General features: G+C 35.2%; 1 protein-coding gene and 1 long non-coding RNA gene across 9 annotated transcripts in view; one reads left to right on the top strand and one right to left on the bottom strand.

The window, feature by feature from the left end:
- Window positions 1-27,344, top strand: part of BMPR1B (bone morphogenetic protein receptor type 1B) — a 393,829-nt gene that overhangs the window by 229,423 nt on the left and 137,062 nt on the right. For 3 of the 7 annotated variants that reach the window (XM_072810278.1, XM_072810285.1, XM_072810275.1), the window contains exons 1-2: window positions 4,476-4,611; window positions 4,768-4,866. The gene's annotated coding sequence lies outside the window, so the exon portion shown is untranslated. Of the gene's footprint in view, window positions 1-4,475; window positions 4,867-27,344 lie in introns of those variants that run through there. The other 4 variants (XM_072810288.1, XM_072810276.1, XM_072810281.1 and 1 more) reach the window with 3 other exon arrangements.
- LOC140623714 (uncharacterized) overlaps window positions 1-27,344 on the bottom strand; it is a 46,881-nt gene that overhangs the window by 8,978 nt on the left and 10,559 nt on the right. The window contains exon 3 of one of the 2 annotated variants that reach the window (XR_012023274.1): window positions 16,821-17,069. The exons of the other annotated variant lie outside the window; for it this stretch is intronic. This is a non-coding gene — a long non-coding RNA (uncharacterized lncRNA). Of the gene's footprint in view, window positions 1-16,820; window positions 17,070-27,344 lie in introns of those variants that run through there. 2 annotated transcript variants of the gene reach the window in all.

Consider the following 27,344-nt stretch of genomic DNA (forward strand, 5'->3'; position numbering starts at 1 on the left):
TTTGGCCCATTTTATTTTTATTTATTTTTTATTTATTTATTTTTTATTTATTTTTTTTTCTTTGGCCCATTTTAAAATTAGGTTTATTTTCTTACTGGTGAATTGTAGGAGTTCTTGTAAATTTTGATTAACAGTCCTTTATTAGATGTGTCTTTTACAAATATTTTCTCCTAGCCAATGGCTTATCTTCTCATTCTCTTGAAATTGTCTTCTGCAGAGTTTTTAGTTTTAACAGAGTCTAGTTTGTCAAGTGTTTTTTTCATGGACTATACCTTTGGTGTTATATCTGTAAGTTACTGCCATACCCAAGGTAATCTAGATTTTCTCCTATGTTACTTTTCATGGGTTTTATAATTTGTATCTACATTTAGGTCTGAGTTAACTTTTGTGATGAGTATACGGTCTTTGGGTCTTTGTTTTGATTCTTTTTTTGCGTATGGATGTGCAATTGTTCTAGCACCATTTGCTGAAAAGACTATCTTTGCTGTATTATGTATATTGCCTTTGTCCTCCTGTCAAAGATGAGTAGATTATATTTCTGTGAGTCTGTTTCTGGGTTGCTATTTTCTTCCAATGATCTGTTTGTTCTTTCTCCAACATCACATTGTCTTGATTGTTGTAGTTTTCTAGTAAGTCTTGATATCAGGTAGTGTCAGCCCTCCTACTTTGTTCTCCTTCAATGTCAGTGTTGACTATTCTGGGTTTTTTTGCCTCTCTGTATAAACTTTAGTATCAGATTGTCCATATCCACAAAATAACGTCCTGATGGAATTGCACTGAATCCTTAGATAAAGTTGGGAAGAACGGACACTTTGTCAATATTGACTCTTTGTACATTTGATTCTTCATGTGTTCCTTACCCTTCAGTGAAATTAAAGATAAAACCCTTTAAGTTCTTCTTAATAACACATAACAATTATTTTAATTTTGTTCACTGACTTTCACAGATCACTTTATTAATTTCCTCTTTTTGCTACCCTTTAATACTCAATATTCTAGCAGTTCCTGGGGAGAAGTACAGCATAGATTATTTCATTCCTTTCTGACTTTCTGAAGGCACTGCTTAGGCTACTCCCTTGCCTGACTTGGGCAGCCTCTACCCAGTCTTATTTAGTGATGGATAGGAAGCCAGTGTGTGCTACTGTAGTCCAGTCAGATTTGAGCTGAATCCCAGATCTGTTAGTTAGATGACTTCAGACAATCCTCCTGAAAGCCCCATTTTCTTTTTCTTAAAAAAAGGTGAAAGCATACCCATCTTTTTCTGTTGTTTTTAGTGTTAAAGTTAATGTTTTTAAGGCCCCTAATAGATGGTAATTGCTCAATAAATAATAATAATACTTTCTCGAGAACACATGCTTTCAGGAAGACAAGGGAAGAGATTTGCCTGGTCCTTAGTTTTTATTAGGGCTTTGTCTTTGTGTTGTACAGTTTTATGGGTTTTGCCAAATCCATAACAATAGATGCATGGCATCTACTGTTACATATCATACAGAGTAGTGCTTTGAAATCACCTATGCTTCATCTACTCATCTCCCACCCCACCCCAAACTTCTGGTGACCACTGATCTTTTATTTTTTTATTTTATTTAATTAGTTTTTTTTTTTTTTACCACTGATCTTTTAATTATCTATATAGTTTTTGCCTTGTCCAGCTGTCATATAATTGGAATCACACAGTATATTGCTTTTTCAGACTGGTTTCTTTCACTTAGTATTTGAATGGATGCTTTTAATGGAGTCGTTGTCCAGATTTTCAACTTCTACATAAACTCTTTATTAATATTAATCTGGCTAAGAGCAATGGTTTATTCATAACAATCTTCCTCTCACTTTACAAAAGAAAGGCACACTTTTATCTATCCCAAATCTTACTATGGGACGTTGCCCCGGGGTCATAGAAGACTTAACAATTTAAAAATTTCAACTAATGCCTTAAATTTTTGTTGCGGAGAAATATGATAAAGAATTATAAAATATTTTACATAGAAATTCTATGAGGGCGTGAGATTGCAATAAAGGTCAAGAAAATAAAAGAGTAATGTAGAATTTTCAGCTGTTAGAGAGTTTATTGGGGACCTGGGTGGCTCAGTCAGTTAAGCATCTGACTCTTAATTTGAGCTTAGGTCATGATCTCAGGGTTATGAGACTGAGCCCCAGGTTGTGCTCTGCACTCTGTGGGAGTCAACTTGAGATTCTCTTTCCCTCTGCCCCTCTATACTCTCAATCTCAAAAAAAATAAGTTTCTTAATTTATTACTTAAACAGATAATAGTTGGGACCCCTGGGTGGCTCAGTGGTTGAGCATCTGCCTTCAGCTCAGGGTGTGATCCCGGGATCCTGGGATCAAGTTCCCCATGAGGCTCCCCACCGCTTCTCCCTCTGCCTATGTCTCTGTCTCTCTCTCTCTGTGTCTCTCATGAATAAATAAAATCTTTAAAAATAATAGTTTTATTAAATTACTATAGACTTAGATTCCATTGAATATTCTTATAAGTTTCACTTTAAAATGTCTGTATTTCAATAGGGTAGAAATTAAATTCTCTACACATACCTAGTTTACCACAAATGAAAAATTATCCATGTTAACTTGCTAATGTGTGAGTGGTTCCATAATTTAAAAGCCTCTTAAGTGTCTGTAAGCAAAAAATAGTTGAAGACTGCTAGCATGATGTATAAAACCCATGTTTTTTAAACCTGGTATATAAAACCTTTCATCACTTTTATCCTTCTAGTCCTTTAAAAAAAAAAAAAAAGTAACCATTTCCTGCTGCACATTGTATGCTCCAGCAAGAAAACTCCTTGAAGTTCTGTATCATGCCTTTTTCTGCCTCTTGGACTTTACTGTGTTATTCTTTCCAGTCTTTGACTCACTGCCTCAAACCCTTGCTATAATATGCAGAAGTCTTGATTGAGGAATTCCCCATGGAACCCCTACTTCATATTGGATGCGATGCCTATGCTCCAGTACTCCTTACCTCTCTCTACTAGTCTTCGTCATCCCACAAACAGTTTGGTCATTAGCTTGTTTTTCTCTGCTATTGGACTGTAAGGTCTCTGAGAGTAGGAACTATGCTTTATCTTTGCCTCCTCAGCAGTTAGCTGAATACCTCTCCTGGGAATAAGTTAACTTATTGGGCAAATATTAATTATTGAATGAAACAAAGTGGATTTCAATTGCTAGAGATTTATGGGATGCCTGGGTGGCTCAGTGGTTGATCGTCTGCCTTTGGCTCCTGGTGTGATCCTGGGGTCCTGTGACTGAATCCTACATCAGGCTCCCCAGAGGGAGCCTGTTTTTCCCTCTGCCTATGTCTCTACCTTCCTGTGTCTCTCATGAATAAATGAATAAAATCTTTCAAAAAATTGTTAGAAAGTTAATTCTTGTGCATAACTTTTTTTGGGGAGTCAAACTGTAAAGGGCTACTTTTGTTTTATGCTATTTTTCTGGCTGTAACGTTTGCCCTTACTGATAAGGCTTTCAGTAAAATTTTACATGAAGATAGGATTTTGAATGTAAAAATGAGTTTAATAATCACTCTTGTAGTAGAAGGAGAGCAGATTGTGAGCAATAAGGCAAAGACTCTAGGTTTGACTCTACTGGAAACTTGCCATGTGACCATGGATAAGTTAAGTTAGCAGGGGGGGAGGGGAGGGTGTCGGTTTTCTTATCTGTAAAATGAGTAAGTGACCAGATTATTTCTAAGGTTTTCTTTACTCTTGATTTACTATCAAGAAACAAACTTTCAGTAAGACAAACATACAATTATTCTAGCAAGAAGAATAGAAAATATGGACTTGATTTATTTTCTAATCATTCCTACTGTGGAATTATGTGTGCTATATGTAGATAATGCTGACCTTGTTCATATCACCTGCAGGCTATATAGCGTCATGGCTTAGATTTTATCCTTAATCTAAAAAAATAGAGTAAAATAATTCAATTGGTTATGATTGAAAATTTAGAAGTAGTTAATATGTTGAGTCATATAATTTTCAGATTATATTTTAGCCTCTTTCACCAAATATATAATTTGATTTGATTAATACACTTTTCAGTGCATTTCTGACATTCTGGAAATGAAGGTACCTGTGTTGAAACATTTCTTTGTAACCAATTACCCAGTTACTACAGCCTCATTCCGTGAGAAGCAATATTTAAAACAATTATAAAAATGCTTGCCTCTGTGTTTGGTCATTCATAAGATGTAGTAATTCGGTTTTATAAAGCTTGATTGAATGACATTTAGGTATAGCTTTTATGAAGGGCTTGAAGTGATGTTGTTTGGCCAAAACAAAGCCAAATGTTTCCTGTCTTGTCTTTCACTTCACCCAGCCACCCCCTCCCCCTTTTCTTCACCTGCTTGAGAAAAAAACGGTTTCTTCAGACAAACCTCATAATTGCCCTTCTGTGCCTGATTTGGGCCTCAGGAAAGGCCCATAGCATCTGTAAAGCTGGCAGCAAAATGGTATTTCCAGGCAGGCACAGGGTTGCTGGGTAGCGAGCCAATCCACAGCTTTGTCTGAGCAGCTGAGAACTTCGCCGGAGTCTTACCAGGGTGTTCAGTAACACAGACCTATGCCATGAGCAAGTAAAGCACTGAGCAAGTGTCAGGTCAATATTTATAGACCACTACGTAGCTGCCTCGCAGAGAGAGAAAGCGGGAGAGAGACACGCACGCAGAGGGCAAGGGAAGGCGGACTACAGTGTGCAGTGGGGAGAACGTTCGTTTCCAACATTTATTCTTAAAAAATCCTTCTTCACTGTCAGGTTCACACTTCTGCTGAATCATAACCATTCGCCGCTGAGCTATGACAAGAGAGGAAACAAAAAGTTAGAGGAGCGGAGCACGCATGCCGTAGTGAGAAGGTAAGTAAGCAGCCAGCTCGGTCTCCTGGCTCTTGCTCTTCCTCGTCAACTCCTCTCCCTGTTGGCTGCTCTGCGTGCGGCAGTGAGCAAAGGGCTGTGCGGCACGTTACAGCTAACCAGGAGGGGCTGCCTGCTGCTTCAGACTGTTCTGGGTGGCACTGCGATTTTGTGGACTGCCCTGAAGGATGTTGTGCCCGTCCAGATCATGCTGAAATACGTGCAGGGTGGAAAAGGTGCTCCCCCACTGATCTCATGTGTCCTCTCAGCAAGTTTCTGTTTCTTGGTTCTGTCAAACTTGAAGTCTTCTGATTGGTAAATTCTGTTTGCTTTCGTATCAGCATTAAGACAGGACTGTATTTGTGAGTTTATAGCAGTCAGTGGTCCAGAAATGGAATAAGGGAAAAATTCAGACGTACGTGTGACGATGCAGTAGCCTTGTCAGTGCGTAAGCTGGGAATGTGCACAGCACGGGGTCTTGTACAAAGCAAGCCCACGTCGTTTCGACAGTGCATGAAAGTGGATCAAGGACCAGCTTTGGGAACGGAGAGAACAGAGTGATGAGAAGCCAGAACAGTCTCTTGAATCCAAGATGCACATCAGCGTTGAGGAGAATTTATCTGTTCAAGCAACTTGCTAGTTGGTTCTGTACAGAAAGCAATTCCCTACTAATGTCAGTGAATTAACATGTCCTGCTTCATGGTCCGTAGTTTGTTTTCGTTTCGTCACCTTCAGCACTTGGACACCTTTCTCTGTGGGTTCACAGTGCTGTGGGATGTTAATTTATTTGCTATTGTTAGGTATATTTCAGATTAACGTTAAAAGCAGTGGTGCTAAAAAAAAAAAAAAAAAAAAGCAGTGGTGCTGAAGGGGACAGAAATAGTTTTCTATTATTTTCTGATTTTGAACACCCACGCAATTTATAAACTAAGGTGGTTTCTGTCCACTGCACATGGCACGGAAGGTAAATATGTTGCTTTGCTGGAAGTATGGCAGTAAGTAGGTGAAGCTTATCTACTGACAGTGAAAGCTTCCCTGTTGCTGTTTTTTAAATTACAGGACCATAAGCATTAGCATGATACTTAAAATTTTTACGTTGAGTTATAGGTGCTGATTATAGCTCCGAAGGGTTTCTGTATTACAGATTTAAGTTAAAAACAAAGATAATACTAAATTGTCTTGCAGAGCTTGAACTGTAGGCCTAAAGAGATACAAGGAAGAGCTGATACTCTGGCACAGATTTTGTGTTAGGGCTAATATTCAGGAACCAGCTCATTTTAAGATAGAATAAACCACATCCAAAATGGCAGGTGGAGTAGGTCTAAATGTAGAGTAATTATATTAAGATGAGGCCAGTCATTCTAGAATATCACTTTTATTGAATCCTGTATAATTTCCAAATAATGCAAGATGTTTCAAAATTAGTTCTGTTAATTCAGAAATACTTTGAGGGTAATCTCACGTAAATTTAGACTATATTTTGATGTTCATATAATGCTTATTTTAGCCTCTGAATCAAGCTTTGTTTTGTCCTTTTTTAAGTTCTACCTCCCAGTTTCTTAATGGGTTTGATTTAGATTTTGGACAACAATATGTTTATTCTGAAAATGCAGCCATGATTGATCTAGACTGGATATTTCTCAGTTAAATTTGCTTTGCTACTGCCTTTGGGTAATATCTTATCAAGATTATAATTTCAGTTCTTTATTCAATATCTTTTATTCACTTTATGTGTTGCATAAACACATGATAGTACTTTCTTACACTTTTTTTTTTTTTACTGGTTTTATTTTTATTCCTTTTGGTATCTTTTTTCTGAAGTACCCTGTGGAAACTTGGGGCAGAAAGCAGACCAAATAAAATTAGTACAATAAAAAGAAACTAAAGAAAGTTGATCCCTTTAACCAAGAAAACAAAGGGAAAATTGGGAGATTGGTTGACAGTGTCTAACATGGAATGTATTTTGGTTGAAGGCTGGTTGAGCATTTTAAGACTTGAGATTACGTCTCAGTATTACTCAATATTATCTTTGGCTTTCAAGTCAATCCTGATAGTGGTTATTTATCACATTTGTAAACAACATTTTATATAAAGGCATATTATAAAGAAAGAACGTAAGACTTTTTGTATCATGTGTTAACTGTCTGTTGAAGTAAGATGAATGAATTTAGCTTGAAATTCTAATATTAACCTCCTATACTACCAATCCATCTACTATATTACCCTTAGGTGGGTCAGTCTCCCACCCTCGTGAACTCTCTTTGCTTTCCTGCTAAAACTCTCTCATCCCTGGCTCTCTGTTGCTCATAGATAAAGGTCAGTCTTTTTGGCACAGTGAGTATCTTCTTGATCGAGCTGCTACTTTTGTTCTGTGTTGCTCTTCTGCTCTTCCTTCTGGGTTGTTTTCTACACCTCTCTTGCTTACTCATGAGAATATTCCCCTTCCCTCTGTTTCACGCTCCAGAAATATTGAACATCCTGTATTTCTCAAAACAACCTGTGCAGTTTTACTCCTTTCTGTAGTTATTTATGTTGCTTCTATTCTGAAAACTTTCCTGATCTTTGCCTTTTAGCCTCAGTGAAGGCATCCCTTCTAGGCACCCTGCTGGTCCACTGTCAGGTTCTCTGGTTTGGCCTCCTGCATCGACCTCTGTCACAGCACTTCCCAAAGTCTTATATAATATTTTTGCTTCTTTTTTCCATGTGAAATTGTAAGCTACTGTAGCCAGGTTTTAAAATTCATTCTTTGATGTTCCTCCAAGATCCAGCATTCAATAGATAACAGAAGAACTTGAACTAAAGAAATGCTTTATTGTATTTATTTGAAACCCACTTTTCTTTATAGAATTTTTATCTTCATACATTTCAGAACTTTGATTAATTGCATTGAAGGAAAGCCCCTTAAATAAATGGTAAAGGTTTTTGAAAGAATAGCAATACTTTAAAAAGTTATTTTGTTTCTCTGACTACCACCAATCACAGTAGCGTGCGTATAGGTGTTTATCCCTGCAGGCAGATAGCTGTTGAACCCATAAAGTTATATATGAATAATAAAGTTCAAAATTATATTGGTTAGCACATACGAATTCAGGATATACAGCTCAAAATTGTTTAATTTGATGAAATCTATTGACAAAGTCAGCTAGTTGCTGCTCTCACATGGACTCCTATGATAAATTAAATGATGCCCCAGCAAACTGAAGAGTGTTACGCTTTTCAAAAGGCCCAGAGAGAATATTTGGAGAGTCTGGGTCCATCTTCATGTATCCTAGAAAATTGTAGAGTGGAATGGCTCCCAATGTGACTGATGAAGGTATACTTCCTAATTTTATCTTCTGTTATAGAGATAGAGATTTAAGGAAATAATAGAAAATCATGGCTTAAAACTTTTCAAAACCGGAGGGCAGTATTCCATTTAAGTCAGAAGAATTAGCTCCTCAAAATAGAAATGTTGAAAGAAAAGGATGTCAATGTTTAAAAAAGTAGTTGAGAAATGACAGCAGTTTCTTTTACTTTTGATACTCAACAAAAATAAAATTTATTTTGTCCTTACGTTTTATTTCCCTACCATACACGGAATACTTCTTTGTGCATGAAATGCTTTGTATATCAGAAATAAATGTAAAGCTTTATGCACAACAGAGCAATTTACAACTTTTCTTATTTTGATTTTTACTTCTTAGTATATTCAACTAGCAGTTTGAAATCTTATAAACCTCTCCCCACTCTCTTGTTTGTTTAACCTTGGATTGTATCTATCGTAGGAATGAAAAGTTTGATATTTTCATTGGAACATTTGAAAGACTTTTAATTGTTTGAAATGAACCATAATTCAGTCTGGAACTTCTCTTCAGATATATGTTGCCCACATACCTATCCTATAGTCAAATAGGTATGGGAGAAGATATTTCAAGGATTATGGTTATAAATTATATGTCTCACTGGTATATCAGATAATCACAGTATTGTAAAACTGAAAGGGTAGGGCTGTGTATGTGTTTGTTTTTTGTTTTTTTGGTCATGGACACCAAAATGTACTTAGTTCCCATCAGCCAGTAATGAGAGAAACCCAAGCTTGCCTCAGTATTAAAAGATTATGGCAAAACAAGGGTGCCTGGGTGGCTCAGTTGGTTAAGCATCTGCCTTCAGCTCAGGTCATGATCCCAGGGTCCTGGGATTGAGTCCTGCATCTGGCTCCCTGCCCTGCAGGGAGTCGGCTTCTCCCTTTGCCCCTCCCCCCCATTCTCTCATGCATGCTTGCTCTCAAGCAAATACATAAAAATCTTTAAAAAAAAATAAAGATTGTGGCAAAACAAGCCAATAGAAGCAAAAAATATCCGCACCCCATTAAAGATATTGAACAATTTTGTGGTTGGAGTGAGGTGTAAAAGATTTTGCCAGTATATTAGTGTCTTATTTTATTATTATTAGCAGGTTTTTCTATAGATATGTATAGCATAGAATTCATAGTTTTCCAGTCAGTTTTATTATAGCTATACATGGCATGGAATTCATAGAACATGAGAGCAGAAGAATAAATTCATCGTGGGAGTTGAACCTTATTCTCCTTTATCTATTTCATTTTATAGATTTGGGTGAATGTGGTACAAAGAAGCAATGTAACTTGTCAAACATCAGCTTTTAAAGTGTCTAGTTAAGATTTTGATTAAAAAGAAAAAAAGAAATGTGCAATCGTAAGGCCAGTATTTTATCACTGTGGCTCTTCTAGTCTGCTTGTAATTGCTCTATTTTATTCTGTATATTATATCTAAAGCCTAAGTTGTCATATCTCTGTATTTTGTATTATATTAGACTCCTTTGCATTGTTGTATAACTTCTGAAAGTTTAAGCTAATAATTATTGGTGGGATATAGTACTATTCCATATGGAAATATATATATATATACCATAGCTTTTATATGTGTGTGGGGGCATTTTATAATTATTATTATTTTTAAAGATCTTATTTATTTGAGAGACAGATAGGGCATGAACAGGGTGAAGGGGCAGAGGGAGAGGGAGAAGCAGACTCCTCACTGTGCAGAGAGCCCAACTTGGGGTTCAATCCCAGGACCCTGGGACCTGACCTGGGCTGAAGGCAGATGCTTAACCAACTGAGCCACCTGGGTGCCCCATATTTTAAATGATAGATATCCTTTCTAGCTTTCCTGATTTTCCCCATTGTCTGTACCACCAGATTTAAGCCCCATAATTACTCTCCTTTTCAGTACAACATAGCGGATGATCCTGAAAGAAAAGACAGAAACTTCAAAAACTAATTTTTATACTTTGATTATATCTGAAGGATTCTATTTTTTTTTTTCTGAATCTGAAGGATTCTAATAGGAAATATATGGTTATATTTTTTTTAACTTTGTTTTTAAGTTATTCTAAATTACAGTTGGGAAAGTCTTGATTAAAACAAAATAACTTGGGATGGCTGGGTGGCTAAGTCGGTTAAGTGTCTGACTCTTGATTTTGGCTCAGTTTTTGATCTCCAGATCCTGAGATCCAGTCCCACTTAAGACTTCAGATTCTCACTCTCCCTGTCCCTTTATCCCTCTCCCTCCCTAACAAACAAACAAAACAAATAAACAAACTCCAAAAGAACCAGATGTGATTTTCTACATTATATTGACTTTTATCTAGAGCTCTTTAAAAAATATAAACAGAGACACCTGAGTGGCTCAGTGATTGAGTGTCTGCCTTTGGCTCAGGTCGTGATCCCGGGTTCCTGGGATCCAGTCTCACATCGAGCTCCCTGCAAGGAGCCTGCCTCTCTCTCTGCCTATATCTCTGCCTCTCTGTGTCTCTCATGAATAAATAAATAAAATATTTTTTAAAATAAATAAAAACCATAAACTATAAAGGGCAGAGTGGGGCAAGCAAGCTGTTTTGTTTGCACCATCTTTCAGTAATATTTTACTCCTCTATTCCTGTCCTCTGCACTTCCAAAGAAATCAGGGCTTATTGCATCCTTCCAGTCTTATTCATATTAAGGTCTCTGGAAAAAATCACTTTATACTTAACATTGTAAGAGCTCTTGAGCAAATAGTTGAAGGTTGTTCCAATCCTCAGTATATGATTTCTCTTTTCACTTCCTTCATAGCAAAAAGAAGTGACCATCTCTACCCACCTCCCCAATCTGAAAAAAGTCTGATTGCCCTTTGATGAACATTTCCCAGTAGATGCTTTGTATTTCAAATATATATTACGGGTCTTTTCAAACTCTTGCCTGCTATAAGAGATTTATGACTTTTAAATCTTTTCTAAAATGAAAAAATGATATTTAAATTTTTACTTCTAATTACTAGTGAACTTGAATCTGAAGGAATTATTCATTATTAACATCTTATTCTTTATCATTGCTCTATTTATATACTTATTTTTTTTCAGAGGCTTTATTTCTCTTATTGGTTTAGAAGAGTTCTTTTAAAAAAAGAGAATCTTGATTCCTTAAAGTTCTATTAGTCATAACTGTTTTCATAAGCTTTTGTTACTTTTTGATTTTCTTTTATATGTTTTGAAATCTCTTTATTAAATCTAATCAATATTTTCTCCATCTTTTTTGAAACTTAAAAAAGTCTTTCCAGAAATAGGAAAAATATTTTTCTAGATTTTATGGTCTAATTTATTTAACTGTTAATGCTATTATTCACAAGGAATTTAATAAACGAGTATTTCAGATTTTTGGTTGAATCATTATTCCCCTTTCCTACTTTTTTTTTTTTAAGATTTTATTTATTTATTCATGAGAGACACAGAAGGAGAAAGAGGCAGAGGCAGGCTCCATGCAGGGAGACACAGGCAGAGGGAGAAGACATACAGGCAGAGGGAGAAGCAGGCTCCATGCAGGGAACCTAACGCGGGACTCGATCCTGGGTCTCCAGGATCACACCCTGGGCCGAAGGTGGCACTAAACCCCTGGGCCACTGGGGCTGCCCCCTTTCCCACTTTTTATGAAGTCACCTTAATCTTGTGTTTTTGTGGTACAAATTTAAATCTTTATATTACCTCTTAATTTATATTGCATTTGAAATTTTATCTCCATGGAACAAAAGTTCATGTTTTTTAAAAACATTTTCTTTGAGTATAGTTGACATTATTTAATATTTAATATTTAAATATTTAACATTTAAATTTAATATTGTTACATTAGTTTCAGGTGTATAGAGTGATTCAGATTCTCTATGCTTTATGCTATACTCATCAGAAATGTAGCTACCATATGTCACCATACAACACTATTACATTATCATTGACTGTGTTCCCTATGCTGTGCCTTTTATCTTTTATTCCCGTGATTTATTCACTCCATAACAGGAAGCCTATATCTATACTCCACTCTCCTTCATCCATTTTGCCCGTCCCTCAATCCCCTTCCCTCTAGTAGCCACCAGTTTGTCCTCTGTATTTATAGGTCTGATTCTGCTTTTTGTTTTATTCATTTTGTTTTTTAAATTCCACATATGAATGAAATCATACGTTTTTGTCTTTCTCAGTCTGAGGAAGTATTCTAAATATTCAATTAGCATAATATGCTAAGTACTCACTTAGTATTATACTCTATAGATCCATCCGTATTATTGCAAATGATAAGATTTCATTCTTTTTATGGCTAATATTCCATTGTATGTATATACATGTACATATGTATATACATACATACGTACACACACACACACCACCTCTTCTTTACCCATTCATATATTGATGAACATTCAGCAGCTTTCATAATTTAGCTATTTTAAATAATGCTGCAATAAACATAGGGGTGCATATATCTTTCCAAATTACTGTTTTTGCATTCTTTGGGTAACTTTTCAATAATGGAATTACTGGATCATATAGTAATTCTGTTTTTAATTTTTTGAGTAACTCTCATACTTCCATAGTGCCTCCACCAGTTTTCATTCCCACCAACAATACACATGGGTTCCTTTTTCTCTACATTCTTGCCAACACTGGTTATTTCTTGTCTTTCTGATTTTAGCCATTCTGACAGATGTAAAGTTGTGTCTCATTGTGGTTTTGATTTACATTTCCCTGATGAGTGATGTTGAGCATGTCTCCACATGTCTGTTGGTCATCTGTATGTCTTCTTTGGAGAAATATCTGTTCTTCTGCCCATTTTTAATTGGATTATATATATATATATTTTGGTGTTGAGTTCTTTATATATTTTGGGTACTAACCCTTTATATCCTATTTTAAATAATGCTGCAGTAAATATATGGAAATATATATCTTTTCAAATTAGTGTTTTTGTTTTCTTTGGGTAAATACCTAGTATTGGAATTACTGGATCATAGGTATGTCTATTTTAAATTTTTTGAAGAGCCTTCATACTGTCTTCCACAGTGGCTGCACCAATTTACATGCCCGCCAAAACTGCATGAGGATTCCTTTTGTTAAATGTGATTTAAGCATTGGAACATGTTAGAATATTGTAGATTTAACTCCCTGCAATTATTGTAGACAAGAGGCTTTAAGTGTATTTCTTATATTAAAAAAGACCTAATAATAATATGATTCTGTGTGAGAAATTGCGCATTAATAATAGTTCCCATTTACCAAGGGTTTCTAGATATATATCTGGCATTCTACCAAGAAATTTAACTAAAACAATTTCATTTAATCCTTTTAACATACCTTTGGATGACTTCTTTTGATTACTTCTTTAGCATAAAGAAACTGAGACCCCAAAATGTAATGTAGCTTGATAAACCTCACCTAGCTAATAAGTGATAGGGTCATGATAAACTCAGCTCTGGCCAGAATTTATCTTTTAAGAAAGCATTATCAAATAGAGAAATTATGCTTCTTTGCCATGAGTGGTAATATAGGTGAGTCTGTAAGGGTCAGGTACCAAGAACCTTCCCACCTTGTATCCATTTGTGGAAAAATGAGCCCAGGAACAGTGATTTTCAAAGTATAGAGACAAGTCAATAAAAGCAGTGATATAAAAACCTTTTATTATTTGGGATTAGCATTGAAGATACCAAAATCATAGAATGGACAGAAATAATCTTATATTTTCAACTCAGTTCAGAAGCAGCTAAAAAAGCCTTTTGACTTCTTCACATTCTAGTACTCCAATTGGTTTTATCATTTTCTTCCATTGCAAGCCAGTTTATACTTCAACTCTCTGCCCTATGCATAAGACGTAGCATCATTCCCTCCCTCACATACCTGGTTTTGACCTTAGCAGGCAAATTGACAAGGAGTTGTCGATTCAGCAGAAAGTGACTGTTCCATTGAGGTCTTGTTTCTTAAACTGTAAGTTTCATTGATGAGAGAAATGAGTCTTCCTACCCGGCATCTTTTGCTATCATCTCTATTTTAAGTTACTCTGGTAAGAGACTTATAGCTGTTGCTTGGTAAATACCAAAAACTTTGGTATTTAAAGCAGGAAAGCAAATTCTAGATATTTTGACATCATTAGAACTTAATACTTGTACACTAAATTGTTACCTGGAATGATATAAAAAAGGATAGCTTAATTTGCTATGGATGGACAGACATCATAAAATCGGTTCGTGTTTGTATATGTATGTGTCTGTCAATCCATATATAATAGTTTATTTATTTTTTTCCATATATAATAGTTTATACAAAGACATCATTTACAATGTGAATTATTTGTTATACATTTGGCCACTGTGAAGTAACTTGTTTTGTTTTCCTCTTTAAGTCAAGGCAAACCATTTGCCCAAAGATAATATAGCATTTTTTTTCTCACCTTGGGTCACCCTGCCCTTTGTTGGTACATTGGTATGTCTGTGGTTAAGATTTACACTAAAGTTCATTGGGGTTTTGTTTTATAGCCCTGTCTGGGAACACTCAAAAGTAAACTAACTTTTTAGTTAATAAGCAGATTGTTATTGTGTTATTGCTTGGAAAAATATTATTATTTTTTTTGCTTGGAAAATTATGCATGAGTTAGTATCTGTGTTAATGAATTGTCTTAAAAATTTTAAATTGGTCATTCATAGCATCCCTCCTTTTTTCAGTCTTTTGTTTTCTGCTTTACTATAAAGATGATTAGAACTGCACATTCTAGCTGGGACATAATTCCATATATAATTTCATACATTTTAAGTCACCAGGTAAATATTTACTCTTCTTTTATGTAAAATTGACTTCACTGACAGTCACTCTTTTTCATTTCTTTCTATACTAATTTCAACTTCATCAGTAAATTAATATACATTATTCACAGTGGTAGTTTAACTTACTAACCTTGAAATTTATTTGTGTTTATTGTCAGAGGCCTGTTGGCAAATCAAACTTGACAATAATAGAGAAGGAAAGCATGGTGACCTAGGACATACTGTTCTACTGAAGTGATCTATAGTTCTTTGAATGTGTCGATTTTTTTGTTTATTTGTTTTAAATTAGCCAACATACAATGCATATAGTCTTGGGTTACTTATTAATACTCTACATGTAATCTTGTAAAATTATTATTGGTACAAATAGACAATTATTTAGAATGATTTTTTTTCTTGTGCTGTTATAGTCTAAAGCAGACTGGTACAGTTCCCAAAGCACAATGTGAGCTTAAAATATGTCTGCTGAAACTATGTGTTCTGAAATAAGGAAGCTGTATTGTCATTTTGAAGCTGTTCTTACACTGCATGGTTCCCCTAATAGAAAAGAAATGTGATATTTATATTAACCTGATTCCAGTTTCTTAATAGTCTGAACTGCATATGATTTGCCCAGAGGTTGAGAATTCATTTTTAAAATTTTGGTTAGATTTTAATGAGATGTTTTCGGTGATAAATATGTTTTATTAACTATATATTATCAGTGTTATGTATTAATGGTTTTAAAGACAGAGGGCATATTTCAGATCAAACATTGGTTCACAGACCCGTAAGGCACGCAGAACACATATATGGCCAATTGTCCTTTGTGCTTTATCTCATACTTACTGTAAGGTTTCTCATTTCTACATGTAGGGCAGTTCAAAAAATAGGCTGACCTGGGATGACCTGGTGGCCAGCACAGAATTACCATCCAGCCAGGATTCAAGCAGACTCTCAGTCCTCTCTTTATTTTCCTCCTTGTCCACCCCCTTCCACTTCACTCCTTATTACCATCTTCCTGCTCCTGCTCTCTCATCTTCTGCCTCCCCTTCCTGCATTTCCTGGTTATTTTTTTTTATCATGTTCATAAATGTCTGTTGCATCTCAACCAGTTATCTATCATACCAAGTTATTCCTGATTTTTTTAACTTCAATATTTTCTTTATATGTGGTCTTCCATCTATTACTTAATTATGTCAGGAAAGTCTTTTGTGCGACTTGAAGAAAAGCTTTCCGATTTTAACAAATATTAATTACTGGGAAGTAAGAGAAACTTGTATCATAAAGTGCAGTTACTATGTTTTAAAATTTCTGTGAAGTCATTTTTTTCTCTCATAATTAATGATAACTTGGTCAGCATTGTATGTTGGATATTTGTAATCTGATAACAATCATTTTTAACCTTTATAATAACTCTGTGAGATGGTTTTTTATCATTCCTACTTTAAAGAGGAGGAAATGGAAATTTAGGGAGGTTAAATAATCATGCCTAAGATCACACAGTTTGAAAAGTAGATGTGTGATTGAAACCAGCTCTTTCTGAGCCTAAAAATTTTATAGCATAGTGTATGACTTTCTTTTAAAATAAGTACTTTCAGTTTTCTACTCCTACAAATTTCTGAAAGTTTGAGAAGTAGCACACCAGTGATAGCTGCTCCCCAATGTAACAGCAGCCCAGACCACAGAGCACAGCAATGCCATTCCCTATGAAGAAGACAAGGCTCTGTTAATATTTACAAACCAAAGAGTAAATCTTAATTTTAGTTTATCATTCTTATCTCATTTAGTTTTTTACTTTCATAACTTTATCAAAATTTCTTTATGTGAAGACATAACAAAACAAATACATAGAAAAGTATCTTCTTCCAAATAAGTCCAGGTGATACTCTGAAGTGTTTCTGAGGCAGGTTAAGTCTTCATCTGTAATCTATACACTCTTTGATTTCAGTTAGACTGTAACAGACTTTGTCATTAGTTATAAATCACACTGGGATGGCATGAAGTTTTAGATCACACTCATAAAAACAGTTTTCATATTGTTTGGAGATGAGTTGCTTGTAGATTAACTTCTTACCTTTGTCTTGCTCTGCTTTTCAGGAACTTTATTAGATACTATGTGAAGAAGGAAAATGGCATTTAAACAAATTTCATTTAATCTACTTAAAGATCTTGTTTTTTTTAAAGGAAATATGGAATACATGAAAACTATGGATAAAATTGATGTTTAGAATTATCTGTTGATTTTTTTCCCTAACAATCCTAGCCCCATATTTGTAAGATAATTTAAAGTTATTATAGATTTTAACTGTTGTTTGTAAAATATTATACATTTTAAAAACATTTCTACACTCAGTGTTTCTTTTAACCCTTTGCTCTGAAGCAAGGATATGCATTTTATGAATGGAGAGATTAATAAGAGAGGGTGGGATGAAGATCCCAGACTGAAAAGCCAAATATTTTGACCAGATCAGAGTAATTTTTAAACTTGATTAGTTTATAACATATGAAAATGTAAAGAAATAAATATATAATAATGTGATAACTCATCCAAGATACTAGCAGAAATAATGAATAGCAGGTGCAAGTCATTTAAGGAAAAAAAATATGAGAGTGTTACTATTGAGAAAATGTTATGAGTTTAATTTAGTTGTTTCTGAGACTGAGAAAAGAATTTAATATGATTTTAGTGGCAGAACACCTGTAGTGAGCTTGTGGAATTAGGTGGGAGTCTAGTTGAGAACCACTGAATTATCACAAAAAAATTCTTAATCAGTATATAGGGTAATAGTAATATTTTCCTAAAGGTTTTCATAAGCTGTGTTGGTATGTCAATAAAGAGTTTATAAGGAACACAGGCCAGTTTAAATAAACTACTGAATGTTGTCTCACACTATATGGGGTAAAGTGATGACAGCATGACTATGGAGAGTTATGTAAACTATGAAACAGTCATAAAAATTTGAATGGAGTGAATTTATCAAATTGGTTTTCTTTTCCCTGAGCTCTCGTTCTTTTATTTCTTCTCTTTCTCATCTGTAATGATATACTGTAGGCTTCGGCTTCTTAATGTATCCATCCATTGCAAACTCCACCAGCCTATGGGTCCTTTCTCCTTTTGAGTCCCAGTGAGCTGTGAATTCACACTGCCAACATAATTTGTGGTAAGCTATCCATATGGAAAATTAAAAAGATCCCTAGTCCCCTCATACTAAAAACAAACAAATTCCATGTGGAAGAAAGACTCAACTATGAAAAATAATACTTTAAAATACTTAGAAAATAATATATTTATTATTTTAGGATAAGACAGTTCTTTCTTCAACTAGGTATAAACAGAGAAAACCATTAAAAAAGATTAATAAATTCAACAACATTAAAACAAAAAAAGTTGTGTTAATCCAAGGATACTATAAAGGTAAGAAAGGCTGAAAATTGGGGATCCCTGGGTGGCGCAGCGGTTTGGCGCCTGCCTTTGGCCCAGGGCCGATCCTGGAGACCCGGGATCGAATCCCACATCGGGCTCCCGGTGCATGGAGCCTGCTTCTCCCTCTGCCTGTGTCTCTGCCTCTCTCTCTCTCTCTCCCTCTGTGACTATCATGAATAAATAAATAAAATCTTTAAAAAAAAATAAAAAAAAAAAAAAAAAAAAAAAGAAAGGCTGAAAATTGGTTTAGTGTATAGAACATATTAAAGATCCTATGAATCAAGAAGAGAAGTAAACTCAGCCAGTATAAACATGAGCAGGAATTAAAAGGAAAATCCAAATAGTCAATAAATGTGAAAACTTGTTGAGCCTCATTAATAATTAGAGAAATGTAAATTAAAACTAGAGTAATACACTGTTGTATACCCACCGTGTTGTTAAAAATATGTCTGAAATATACCAAATGTTGGTGTGGATATGAAGCAGCAGGAATTCTCATACACAGTTAATGGGAATGTAAATTGCTACAATAAATTGGTAAGTTGGAATTGAACCAAGAATACTCTTGCTCAACCGTTCCAGCCCTAGAAGCATATCCTATAGAAAGTCTTGCTTGTATGCCTCAGCAAATAGGTACAAGATTTTGTATTGTAGCCTTATATGTAATAGCAATACAAACAAATAGCATTATAGCAAAAACATAGAAACAAAATCTGGAAACAACTGAAAGAATTCAGAATGAGTAATTTAGGAAATAGATGTATACAGTGGAATTACCATAATAATGAAAATGAACGTATCTCAGCTACTTGTATAAATCCCCAAATCATAATGTTGAATGAAGAAAGCAAGTCACAGAAAGCCACAATGAACATGATTCCAATCACACAAACTTTGATTAGGAGCAAAACTAGAATATTTCTGTGGAATCATTATCTAAGTGATCAAACTATAAGGAAAACCAAAGAGAAAGATTAAAACAGAATTGAGGGTGTTGATTTGACCTAGTAGGAAGAAGGGAGTTGGGTTCAGGGGGAAGCCTAGGGAGCCTGGTTATATAAGTGAATGATCATTAAAAATATTAAAAGTATCATTATTGACAATTATATATATTATTATTTTTCATTTCATGTGCTATACCTTCTATCCCTGTGACTTATTCATTCCTTAAGTGGGAGCCTGTATTTCCCACTCCCCTTCAGCTATTTGTCCCTTTCCTTCCCTTCCCTCTGGCAACTGTCAGTTCTCTGTATTTATAGATCAATTTCTGTTTGTTTAGATCACACATTTAAGTGAAATCATATTGTATTTGTCTTTCTATGACTTATTTTACTCAATTAAAATAGTACCTCTAATTTCACACATATTGTCACAAATGGCAAATTCTTTTTCTTGTTTATGGCTGAATAATATTCCATCGCATATATAAGCCACATTTTCTTTATCCATTCACCTATCTATGGATATTTGGGTTGTTTTCATATCTTGGTTATCGTAAACAATGCTGTAATAAACATAGGAATGCATGTATATTTTTGAATTAGTGTTTTCATTTTCTTTGGTTTAAGTACCCAGTAGTGGAATTACTGGATTCTGTGGTAGTTTGGTCTTTCATTTTTTGAGGAAACTCCATACCTTCTTCTACAGAGGCTGCACCAGTTTGCATTCCCACCAACAGTGCACATGGGTTCCTTTTTCTCTTGCCAGCACTGGTTATTTCTTGTTTTTCTGACTTTGGCTATCCTCACAGGTAGAAGGCAATGCCTCATTGTGGTTTTGATTTGAATTTCTCTGATGATGAGTGATGTTGAGCAACTCTTCATGTGTGTTTTAGCCATCTGCACATCTTCTTTGGAAAAAATGTTGATTCAGGTCCTCTGCCCATTTTTTAATCTGATTGTTTGGGGTATGTGTGTCTATATGTATGTATATTAGCATTAAGTTGTTCAAGTTCTGTTTTTTTTTTTTTTTACAAGTTCTTTATATGTTTTGAATATTAACCCATTATCAGGTATATTGTTTGCAAATATCTTCTCCCATTCAGTAGGTTGCCTTCTTGTTTTGTTTGTTTCTTTCACTGAGCAAAAGCTTTTTATTTTGGAATAGTCCCAGTGGTTTATTTTTGCTTTTGTCTACCTTGCCTGAGGAGACATATCACTGACAGGACTTTGAATCCCCCTCTCAGGTTTCTTTTTTCCTATAAGTATTACTGGAATTCCTCAGGGGTTCCCACATTTGTTTACACACAGAACAGGCTGCCTCTAAGTCAACACTCTGGCGTTCTCCATGGCTGCCTTTTCTAAATCAAGGCTCCAGTACCACCACCATATTCACAGTCCTCCCGCTGCCTGCTGCCTGCTGACGTAGGCTCCCTCAGTTGGGAGGTGATGCTACTATGTATCATTGTGTTCTAGATATTTTTGCCACCACTGTTGATAAAGGAGATCCATCCCCAGCTACTGGTATGTTTTCCTCTCCAGACTGATTGCTTGTTTTAGACACACCAATCCACTTTAATGCTTGCACCGTCACTGTGTACTACACTCTTCTGCAAATTGAGAAGAGGAATAGCTGCTTTCCTGTTCTTAATTATTAATTGCTCTTGTTCTGAGGACCTACAGCATTTTCACATAGGCCCTAAGCTGTTACAGGTCTTAAGGAATCATGTTTTCTGGTTTACTTCTATTCTTGTGGTATACACATGCCACTGGGGTAGATGGATTACTGAGGGTTGCATTCACAGGGATCAAGTTATAACCAGAAGCATTATTCTCCTCTGAATCTTTGGTCTTATTGCCAAGTCTAACTCACCACCTCATTCTTTCCCTACCAACACATTCTCAGAGGTCCCAAAAATTTCCTTTAAGAATTCTGCAGTTCTGTTGTAGCTTCAGCCCTGAGAGCAGTTGATCAATCAATCAGTTATTCTCCATCTCTTCCTCTCCCCACTCTCCTTCTCTCTCTCATACACAGATATACTACAGCTCTAGATTCTCAGACATTCAGATAGGCTTACATATAACAGGACTCTTACTGTGGATTAGGTTTGCATTATTTCTGAGGTGGTTCTTGAAGCCCCAGACAAATCTGTGGTTTACTCTATAGCTGGAGAGAATTGGTGGCCCTAACATATGTATAGCCACTTGTGTCAGCATCCAAATTCTGGATCTTAATAAGAACTATAAGAAAGAAGCAGCAAGGAAAAGTATACTGTATACATTATTGCATTTAAATTTCATTAAAATGAATGAGGTAGTTTTTATCTCCATTGTATGGATGATTAAATGGTGACCTTGATTATATAAATAACCAAAATACAAGTAGATGATGAAAAGTGGAGTTCTGTTGCAAAATAGGGTCACCTAACTTGAAAGCCTATGCTCTTAATCACTAAATTAGATGCAGTGTTTCTTAACACAAATAAACTTCACTACCTTTTTTATAATGTGATTTCAGAAACTTTTAGCAGCTTTTTATTCTGAATATATCACCGAACTGTTTGTTAATTTTTTTTCTGTAAGAATATAATAATTTATTTGAAAATGATGGCTTTGTGATATCATTAATTTTAATGGGAAATGTATAATTTGATGATACTCTGTTGAATTTGGTGATACTATATACTTAAGAATCCATCCTCTAAAAATTGGATATCCTGTCTACTAAACTGGAATCCTTAGAGGCTATAGTTATTTCCCTGACCAGTAAAGTCTCTTTAGTTAGCATTTGATTACTTTGTCATTAAGAAGAGCGTTAAGATTTCATGAAATATTATGATTCAGTGTAATATTTTAATACCTTCTCCCCCTGAATTGTACATGGTAAATGCTTCTGGATAATAACTAGTTTTATTTTTAAGCTTAGATTATTTTGTAGAATAATTTGGGAAAGAATGAGAGTGTTCAAAATTCAACGAGAAGAAACATGAATCTTTATTGTCACATTGTAATAGAAAAATGAAATCACATTACTGTTTATCCACAGTAGAAAAGATAAATAAGTATATACATAAATAGCTGAATAGTTATATAGTTAAATGAATGCATTTAAATAAATTCGAGCTGTGTTTATCAACATGGATTAATCGTTAAAACATTGAACACAGCAAGTAAGTTAGTGATGGATACATGAGTTTATAATATTTATAGATGTGTAGGGGCATCTGGGTGGCTCAGTCAGTTAAGTGTCCAGCTCTTGATTTTGGCTCAAATCATGATCTCAGGATCATGAAATAGAGCCTTGCACTAGGCTTTGTACTCAGTGTGGAGTCTTCTGGAGATTTTCTCTGTCCCTCTCCCCCTACCCTGGTCACGTTCACACTCACACACATACTCTCTCTCTCTCTCTCTCTCTCTCTCTCAAATATATAAATAAAATGTTAAAAAGAAAATGTGTAAACATTCTACAAAATGGTATAAGTGATTTATGGGAACACACACATCAAAATATGACTGACAATGATAAAGAGCACAATCAAGGTAGTGATTATCTGTAAAAGGAGGAGGAGGGTGTATGAGATTGGGATTGATGCACAGGAGTTGTATCTGTAATGTATCCTTCCTTAATTGTGATGATATCTTTGTGGTGCTAATTATAAGATCTCTATCCTTTTGGCATTACTAAAAAGCCTGAGCAAAAAAAATTTTGACATTGGGATAGCATGTAAAAATCAATATGCTCCTCAAATAAATAACTTCATTTTCTTATTTTGTAAAAAAATAATAATAATAAAAAGCTGAAAGAAGGAAGACAAAAAATTCTTTCTTTTTTAAACATTTTATTTATTTGTTCATGAGAAATATAGAGGGAGAAGCAGAGGCATAGACAGAGGGAGTAGCAGGCTCCCTGCAGGGAGCCTGATGCTGGACTTGATCCCAGGACCCTGGGATCACAACCAGAGCCAAAGGCAGACGCTCAACCACTGAGCCACCCAGGTGCCCCTTCCCTTTCTATTACACTCCATTATGTTGCTGCACACTCACAAATGGCTTCTTAAATGTCATGTTTTCTCAGTTCCCTGAAGCCAACCTCACTGTATTATTAGCTTTTTGGAGAAGGAGAAATTCTACTGTATTTAAAAAAATATATATATATATATATGCATTACAATGATATTTGTGCACTTTAAGATTCTAGTATGTGTAATGCATTAATGTTACATATGTGTATGAATATAAATTGAGAAAGAATAAATGTTCTTTTCCCAAACTATTGCTGGAGCAGTTGCTACCTACTCAATAAAACTTGAATTTGCAACAAACCTTCATACTTCAGTGGAACCAGGCACATTTTTCTTAGTCTGCATTAAGTTAGGATGGGTTTATAAAAAAGTGACTTGTCAGCCACTGCACTATTTGATTGAAAACTGTCTAGGTTGCTGTATTACCAACATATGTATTTCGTTATGTGTCAGATTTTTCCTCTGTGACCTGATTACTTGAATACCCCCAAACAATCCAGCTTTTGTACGAGAACATAATGTTGTACCTGCAGTTTCAGCTGCATTTTCTTTCATTCTAAGGTGAATATTCTTTCACATATTACTATTTATCTTATAATGCATATTCATATGTTTAATGCAGTAGAATCTTTTTTTCTAAAAGAAGGCGTATAGTATATTGAAGTTGACTTCATGGAAATAAAAAAATATGATATTTAAGAAGCATTTGTGGAGTATGTGACAGGTTCAAGCATCAGTTTCAAAATAATCTCATTCTCTACTTTGATAATCTATCTGAGGGAGACTTAGTAGTTTGCTGAGAGCTGAAGAGGATAGGCTCTGACGTTAGAGAGCCTGAGCTCTGAGCCTGCCTTCACCTCCAAGGAACTATATGAACTTTTAACAAATTTGTTAACCTTCTGGCCTTTAATTTCATCATTTGTAAAATGGGATTTTTCACTTAAGAGGAGTCGCTCTGTCAGTGTGGAGAATGGCTAAACAGGAGCTGGGAAACTAGGGAAACTAGGCACAGCCCTCATGTACTCAGGCAGATGGAGACCTAATAAACTGAAGACAGAGGCAAAGGGCTGGAAGATAGGGAAACAAATTTTAAAACTTAAAAAATGTAAGTCAAACAGTTTGAGAGCCAGAGAGAAGGAATCCTGATGGGTATTTTCATGTCTGGCTTGGCCAATTGGATGGACACTGGTACAGTTGTTAAGATAGAAATATAGGAAGAGCCCACTTTAGAGGAGGGATGGCTACTTTATATTTACATCTCCAGGTGTAAGTGTAGCTATATCCGACTGAGAATACTATACTCATTGTCTTTCCTGCTGCTGTTAACTCTGTAGCTGTCGCTCTGTGGCTGTCACTACTGAATACTGTTGACATATGTTCCAGGGGTTGGCTGTTCATTGGTGTGTTTTCTGCTCCTGCTGGATAGATCCTTGCTTTCCTTGAAGTGGTATACTTTCTGTTCCATCCTTCGTATCCAATATATTAGAACCAGTTCTCTCAAATAACTAACTCCATTGTCTAGGACCTGATTATGATTATTTTCCCCTTTCTTTTTACTGTCTTGGTATCCTTTGCTCTCAGAATCATCTCAGTTTATGTATTTAAAAAAAAAAATCCAATAATGTGTAATTTCAAAGAGAATGGATTTGGGAGTCTCAGTTTCATGGAAACTATGTGGTCCATATGAAGATCTGTCCTGGGGGCACTTGGGTGGGTCAGTGGTTGAACATCTGCCTTTGGCTCAGAGCATGATCCCGGGGTTTTGGGATCCGAGTCCTACATCAGGCTCTCTGCAGGGAACCTGCTTCTCCCTCAGCCTATGTCTCTGCCTGTCTCTCTGTGTCTCTCATGAATAAATAAATAAAATATTAAAAAAAAGATGTTTGGCTTTTTTCTTAGACCAGCTCTAATCTACAGAGAATTGGAATAATCTTCATTAGGCAACCAAGAGTTCTATAACACTTAATTCAGAGCAATATTATATCCTTATCTTATGTCTTATAGTAAGAAAACCACTCAAATGTTCTTTAATAACTAATGAAGATTTGTTTCAGGTAAGTTTTGGTGTCCACATAGATCAAAGATGTGTTAGGCTTATAACGTACTATGTGATCAAGTACTAGAATCACCCTTATCAAGCATCAGAGTGTACTATATATGTTTAATTTCTCAAATTCTGGATATATGCTTTCCATATTTTAGGAATTACATTTGGATGCAAGTAACAGAAACTAGAAATAATGAAGTTCAGAAATGGGCAGTCTAGGGAGGGTATGGCCATTCCATAGACATCAGGGATCTAGTCTCTTTCTAATTTTCTGCCCCACTAACCTAGCATGTGACTTCATCTTCAAAGACACATTAGTGGCTTTTAGTAGCTATTGTTCTAGCTGTCATGTCCAATTTCGAGGCTGCAGGTGAAAGGTGGAGGTGAGAGACATCATATGAACAAATCTCCTAGTCAGGTCAGGTACTTTCTTGTAAGAAGCAATTCAAGCTGTCTCATCTCTGGTTATATCTCATGGCTAGCTTTTCATCAAATGACCACACCATGGTCATTTAGCTACATATATTGCTGCCCTGAGAAACCAGGATTGTGTTGCCATGGAATAAGGGAAGAATGGGTAATGGGTGAGGAGTAGCCTTCTTTGCCTTATATATTATACTTAAGATGGTAGAAGTATTTCATAAATAAGTAGAATAATAGACAGTGCTCTTTGGTCAAAAATTTTAGGTGCAAGTGCCCCATTCAGAAATGTCCCTGATAGAAACCTTTAATGTTTGAAAATGAAAAAAAATTATATTTTGTTATTCATAACACATTAAGTTAAAACGGATGGCTCCATGAAGAAATTTGAGTGATTATTCCCAGGAATATGTTAGACAATTGAAGAATTTAAGGGGTGAACTAAAGAAGTCTGTTTCTGGATATACAGATCTATCTAGAACCTTAGGTCTATCATAGGAAAAATATATGTTTTAAGCAAAAAAAAGACTAAGACAGTAATTTGACTAAGGTCACAAGTGAATAAACTGTGAATTATTTCAATAATTTACAATGTTATAAAAAATTGGTTCTTGATATATTTGATTCATTCCTTGTTGTAAGCATAACTACTTGGCCCAGCCTTTAGATACTTTGATATGACTGTACCTATGCTGCTTCTAATTAATATTGATTTTGAATTAATATAAGCATGGAAAAGTTATTTTTGGTGCTTTTCCAGCTGTGTAAATATCCTTATTGCATAAACAGACTAAATTTAATCACAGAATTTAACTATGCTGGCAGGATTTACAACTTCATTGTGGACCCAATGTCTTAAACATCTGTCCTTCATTTACTATATCTTAAATGTAAACTTTTATAACACAGGCCAAATTTTAAGTATTTACACAAAGACACCCTAATATAATAGTACTTGGAAGAAGAAGGAACAAAATTTCTGAGAAATGAGTTTAAAAAGTAGCACAGTTTGGGTTACTCATGAAGTCTCTCTCCCATAAAAACAAATAGGAACCTCCCAGAAATAAGAAAGCATTTTTAAAAGATCTTATTTATGTATTTATTTGAGACAGATAGTGAGAGAGAGCAAGAGTGGGGAGGAGAGGGAGAAGCAGGCTCCCCATGGGCAGGGAGCCCAATGTCGGGTTCAATGCCAGGACCCTGGGATCATGACCTGAGATGAAACCAGACACTTAACTGACTGAGCCACTGAGGCACCCCACGAAAGCATTTTTAAAAGAGCTTCTGGAAGATTAAACTGTATAATAAGATTGAAAATGTTGAAATCATTTTTTTTTTTAAGGAAGAGAGTTGTTTTTAAAAGTGTCTTTGTCTTCTTTATGTAACATTTTCATTAAATAACTAGTTCTTACTGACAAAAATATTGTGTGGCCTTTAAGGTGGATTGGGAGGATGTACAAAATAGAGAAACAGATTTAGTAAATATGACTTTCAAAAGTTATTTTTCCCACCAGACAATGACTCTATATCTGTCCA

Source organism: Canis lupus, chromosome 33 (assembly GCF_048164855.1).
Source record: "Canis lupus baileyi chromosome 33, mCanLup2.hap1, whole genome shotgun sequence".
NCBI lineage: Eukaryota > Metazoa > Chordata > Mammalia > Carnivora > Canidae > Canis > Canis lupus.